This window comes from Camelus ferus, chromosome 5 (assembly GCF_009834535.1).
Source record: "Camelus ferus isolate YT-003-E chromosome 5, BCGSAC_Cfer_1.0, whole genome shotgun sequence".
Classification (NCBI taxonomy): Eukaryota; Metazoa; Chordata; class Mammalia; order Artiodactyla; family Camelidae; genus Camelus; species Camelus ferus.
The window spans coordinates 48,833,451-48,839,622 of NC_045700.1; positions in this window are offsets into that span (position 1 = coordinate 48,833,451).

A 6,172-nucleotide genomic window follows, 5' to 3' on the forward strand; every position below is an offset into this window, starting at 1 on the left:
CGACTATGAGGGGGTTTCCGGGGCTCTCTTCAAATCCAGAAAGGGCCACATTCCGAAAGCAAAACAAACACCGAGCTCTGGGGGGCTTGGGAGGGCTGGGCAGGAGCCCAGGAGTGGGTGGGGGCGCGGGTGGCCGCCGCTCTGGGCCCGGGAGCGGACAGGCGGGCGGGTGGACCGACGGGCGTGCAGCGCAGGCAAAGCCAGCTCGGGGACTACGAACTCGTTCCTCCTGCGTTTATTGGTAGTTGAACCTCAGCCTGGTTCCGTTCTACCGGGAATTCTGTGTGCTCGGGTATATGGCCGCATCTTCGAGTGCGCAAGACCAGGGTTGGGACAGTGTTGTCTGCAGACAAAGGGGGAAGGCTAGCTCTGCCCCCAACTGGCGCCCACTCTGAGGCCGAGGACACCAGGTTTATGATAAATTGGGATCCAGGTAAGCAATTGCATGACAAAATGGAAATCTTTGGGCACAGGGCTGCTTGCTGCCCTGAGCGGGATACTAAATATGATTTATTTTGTGTAATCTGTGATCTTGATTATTGCCAATTGGTGAGGCAGCCGGCGTAGACCTAGATACACTTCTACATATACACTCAGGACGGTGATTAATCTGAGGAGGTGTGCTTTGTGGGGATGCTCCCCACCTACCCAAAGGTTAGGAGGACACACTACCTTGCCAGGCTTGGAGGGTGGCTGGTAGCATTGTAGGGTGGGGGTGGCAGTTTGAGTAGAGGGTCGGTGAGGGGGCTGGGTGCTGGAGGAACTATTTTGGGGGTAAAAGCATGGTTATGAGAATGGGCTGAAAAATGAAATGAATTAAAAAAAAACTTTTGTTTTACACTGTCACTGCCAAAGTAAGATAGAGCGTCATATTAATTCCATGTCTTGGGCTGCCTGGCTGGGTGCAGGCAGGTTGATTTATACGTATTTAAAATAAACTCTGTGGCCAGCCAGCTCCCTGCATTGTTCTGGGAGCTAACTCCACATATACATGCCTTTATCTCTTGCTGTTGGCTTAATATATTTTTCTTGTGAAGTTAAAATGTTTGCTTCTCAAGCTTCTCCCCCAGATTCAAGAGAACCCCCAAACTACCCAACAGAGTTTGGGAGACTCCTCCACATGCCTCCTCACTAATCTGGGTTTTGACTGTGATAGTGGCAAAGAAAAGGTTTAGGGCTTCTGGGTCCTTCTCCCCAAAGAACTCGAAATGAAAGCTAAATCATAGTTTGGTTCCCACATCCCATCCATCCTTTTGTTTACTGTGTCCTGTGGCTCCTGGATGTGGGAGGACAGAGCAATTCATCCTGGGTCTTTCCCCAGGGCCAAAATCTGAGAGAGCAGCTCCATGAATCCGAGTGAGCGGTTCAGTGCTCCTGGGAACGCCATCATCGGGCCGGGCCAGACTGGGCCTCTGTGGGGAAGGGACCCAGAAAGCATGGAGCACTCCCATAGCCTAGGTCAGGACAGGCCCCAGCAGGAGAGGGACCGACTTCCAGGGGCTTTGCTATCAAAGGAGAGCAGTAAAGTTGTTTTGTCAATTGCCTGCGCTTGGCTCCATCAGAACTTAAGAGTCGCTGGACATTTTTCTTCCCTCGCTGCCTTGGAGCTGCAAGCCTGCCAACTCAGTCAGCTGAATCCAATTACTGCGAGCAGCATTTCATTTGGCCCCATGGAGCACTCACTTATAACTTCCCCGAAAATTTCAATAATCCACACCAAGGTTCCCCATCCAAAAGACTTTTCCCCAGGGTATTGGTGGGGAATGGGGTATAGGGCCAGGTCTGCCAGGAACCAGGTCTTCCTTGACAGCTCTCAGACAGGGTTCCCTCCTGCTCCCCCAGTTTCTGGCTGTGGAAAGGGTACTTGAGCTGGTGGCCCAGAGCCAGCCTGGTAAAGCCTGTGATTCTGGGCAAGCAGGAGGCTAAAGTTGGTTGGGCCCCTGTTGGGTGGTGGGTTGTGGGTGGTGTATGGGCTGGGGCACAGGAGAAGACAGTGGGGGTTCTGGGCAGCCCAACTTTGGCCACTGGGGGGGGGTCCTTCTTTCTTTTCCCCTTCCCAAGCCTCCTGCATCCACAGTGCAGAGCACACCGTACACCCCGGAACGCCCAAGAACAAACTTACCCTGTTCCTCCACAGATGGGAAAATAAAATCTAGCTACAGGCAGGGGGGAATCTCAGCCCTGGGTGGCCTCCCAACTTAGCCCTTCTTCTGAGGGGAAGCTCCTAATTTGAAAGAATTTTTTCCAAATAAAAAAATAACCAAGTGGCGAAAGTTGACGTCCGCCCACGTGAATACATCATATAAAGCGGCTTTGGGGCTCGCCAGCCCGGTCCGAAGGCCAAGGTATTTCGTGCCTCCTCTGCTCAGTCTCTGGGGCTGGCCCAGCGGAGGGGGACCCCTGGGTCTGGGGTTGGCTGGAAAGCTGAAGCTTAGGAGCGATGTTAGAAGCCCTACCAGGCCGGGATCTCTCCGAAGCGCTTCCGTTGGGTGTTCATTAAGGGGTGAGTTATTGCCGAGTGAGCCAAAGGTCACTTCAAAGGCTTATGGCTGCCTGCTCTGGTCTTTACAAGGGCCCTGAACGCTTTGTGTGGGGCTTTCTTGGGCGAGGTTTAGTGTTTGCAAACTACTGAGTCGACAAATTGCACAGGGCAGATGCAAGGGGGGGATTGTGTCTCTCCTTTCACCTGACCGGGAGTGGGCACCCGCTGAACACAGGCAGTGGTGGGCAACTTGGTCTGTTTTGGGGTGGGGTGGAAGGGAAGTTTGTTTCTTAGGTGGATTGCAGCCTGATCCTGGCCCAGTCGAGGCCAGCCAAGACCAGGAATGTGATGGGTACTTACTGGGATAAAATAAATTCTGGGAAACCATCGGAGATATAATGTACAAACCAAGAAATAGTGCCCAGCTCCCTCTTCACTGGGGCTGCGTGCAGGAGCCTTGACTAGGACCTGCCCAGGCCCATCTACATAGCTACCCTCATTTTCTGATGCCCTAGTCTGTAGCTTCCCTTCCATCCCATTCTGCACAGTCCCTCCCTTTTAGCCCTAAGAGGGTGGGCTTGGCCTGGGGGATTGGGGCACCTGGACCATTTAGGATTTGGTTGGAGTAGGAGGAGAGGGACTGGTTTTCCAGTGCCTCTGACCCACTTGGCTTACACCCCCTGTGGAGGGTCTGGACCTTCTGTCCAGTTCTGGTTCCCCCCTTCCCCCAACAGAGCCAAGAATTTTGGTGTTAAAAGCCATCCACTCCCCAGGAGCCAGCCGAGTCTCCTCTCTGCCAGTGAGATGTCACTTGGACTGCCTGCCATATACAATACACCATATACAATAGTGACATTGATTATGACACCCTTAAAGGGAGTAAAGTCTCTCTGCATGTGTTTGTAAGAAAGAACCGGTTGCCACTGAGAGTTTTCCATTTTGTTCCAAATCGTCTCAGCAGAATATCAAAAGGAACTCGAAAAGCCTAGAGTTAGAGGCAAAATTTTGAGAAAACACACACATTGTGGTGAGTGGTGGTGTTTTTAAAAATAATTTCCACTACATTTCCATTTGTCCTGAAACTCAAGGTAGCCATCTCACGATTCATACATCAAGATATAAAACAAAGGGCGGCTTTGAAGTGGATCACCTCAGTGTGAATTGCTGCTGGTTACATGATAACCGTTCATCGGCCTTCAAATTTATGGTGCTTTAATGGGGTGAGCCCAGTGCCTTAAATGCAGGGTGTATTACATATCGAGTTATCTGGGCTGAATAAGAGTGATTTAGAAGGCACACCCAGGGCTTCCCATAGTGTAGAAGAGCTCAGGTTGAGAGATCGGGAGGGCGTGGGCAGAAAGCTGCCCCAGCTCTGTGGTAAATATATCCCTTTCTGAGCAAACCTGAAAAGGAGTAGTTTTAAAATCCCGAAGTAGTAAAGCCAACAGAGAGGAAAGAATCTTTGCTATGTTCCAGTGAATTAACGGGGATGCCCAGCAAGAGCGGTGTCCGCCAGAAAGAGATCTGTGGGCTTCCAAGGCCCTGGTTCAGGCAAAACAGAGAAACTGACACCAGCTCGAACCTTAGAAAAAAACTGAGAGGAACAGAAGCAATCTGCACTCCAACGCCTTTCCCTTCTCTTTCAGATTGCACGGACTACACCCGTCCGTGATTTACGACGATCGCGGTGCTAGTCACAGTCCGGCCACTACCGCCCCCTCCCTCCCCAAGACCTTCGGCCTTTCCGCCGCCACGACTGGCGAAGCTGGGGCCCGGCCTCCGCTCGTCCGGCGAGCCTCCTGGCTTCCCGAGGCCGCGGTGGGCGGCAGGTCTTCGGCCCCCGGCCAGGCTGCTCGCGTCCCGTCCCGCGTCCGGCCCCGTCCTGCGTCAGGCCGCCGAGCAGAGCTGCTCCCAGAGGCAGGCACAGGCTACTTTATATAATCCCCTTGCTCGCCAGGCGCAGGGCTGGGAAAAGTGCGGAGCAGGGAATTCTTTTGCTGCGCTTCCTCCTACGCGGAGCCTGTTTTCCACTTCTGAAAAGTGCCGGGCCTTGGGAAGTGTTTTTCTTTTCATTCCTTACTGAAGCGTTTACTGCCGCCGTGCTCGCAGTCATAAATTTTGTTACAAACCACAATGACAGGTGCATTGATATGCACCGTGAGAGCTCCAGCTGCTTAATAACCCCGTCCCCCGGCCGCTGTGAGCGCCTTTTATTTATTTGGTATCATATTAGGTATTGATCCCGGGCAGAATTAAGTGCAGTGAGCAAGTATCAGGGTTCGGCTGATTCGGAGGCGCGGCGGGTGCGGCGTGGCAGGGCGGCTGGGGGAGCGGGCGGTGGTCACTCCAAGGCCGCCTGCCTTCCTTCCGGCTGGGACCGTTTGTCCCTGCATACCTGGCCTGCAGTTGAGCTGAGCTGGGCAACTTCCTGGGACCGCAAGAAAGAACCAGCCGGACCCCGTTTGGCGTCCCTTCCCCAGGAGGGGCCGGGGATGGCGCCGGCGGGGTTCTGGGGAGGCTGCCTCTGTCGGGGAGCGGGGGAGGCGAGAGTAGGGGGTAGAGGGGAGGAGGAGTGAGAGGAAAGGGCAGCTGAGGACTTCGAAGGCCGCCCCTCCCCCTACACCGGCTAGTCTTCGCCCCTAGGCATTTGGGTCCCGTAGCCCAAAAGAGAAGTACCAAAGGGCGAGAAAAGAAAGCCTTAAAAAAAGGGGGGGGGGGTGATCGAAAAGATGAGCCACTGAACAGTTGACCATTGTCCAAGTGATTTATGACCTGTTCCTGCTTTTTAGGTTCAAGCAGAGTTCACAAGGAGTCGGGATTTCTGGAAAGAAATAAGCTTTTTTTTTTTTTTAAACCAGTTTTGTAACAATATTCTCAGGTTGTGTTTTAGGAAAGGTGGCTTCTTTAGAGCGCTATATTTTGGGGTGGGGGTAGAGGCTGCAAATCCCTTCCCGGTAAGGAGAGGGCTACTGCCCTTGCTTGTGGGAAAATGGACATTGGGTGGTGGATCATCACTGAGTGGTCCTTGAAATTCCTTAAGACAATGAAAACAGAAGCCAGAGAGCAGACTGTGGTTACTCTTGGAGCTGCTCAGTATTTGCACTTTTGAGAGCCATAGACAGAGTTTTATTTTTCTAGGAATATGCCATAAGAACAAATACATACATAAAAACATCTGTTTCAGAGACCTGGTCAGTTGCTAAAGAAGCTATTTTAATGTGACTGGTCTACCTATCAAGATTAAACTTGGTCACCCTGGGAGGCAAGAGGGGGGATGTTTTGCTTCCACAGTTGTAAATGGAATGACAGAAGCAGCAGCAAATTCTGGTGGTCTGTATCAAATGTGACCATATTGGTATCCAGAGCGCCCAAAGTTTAAGACTGGAAGCAGGATTCCAGAAAAGACCAGAATCCTAACCAAACCCAGAGTACCTAGTCCTTTGGCTTGGGGGCAAACACATACAAATATTAGTCACTGAATAAAGATGTAGCTGTCCATTTAAGATTCAGTAACTTTAAAAGTTCAAGAATGATGCAGAAAATGAATGAAAGAAAGATTAAGACTAACTTTGTTTGGTAGATATCCTAAGTGCACACATTTAAGAACAATAATAGAATCAGTTCCTAGAATGTTACATCACGGTAGTCTGTTACCCCATTGAGAAGGGCCTGTCTCTTATCAAGATAAAT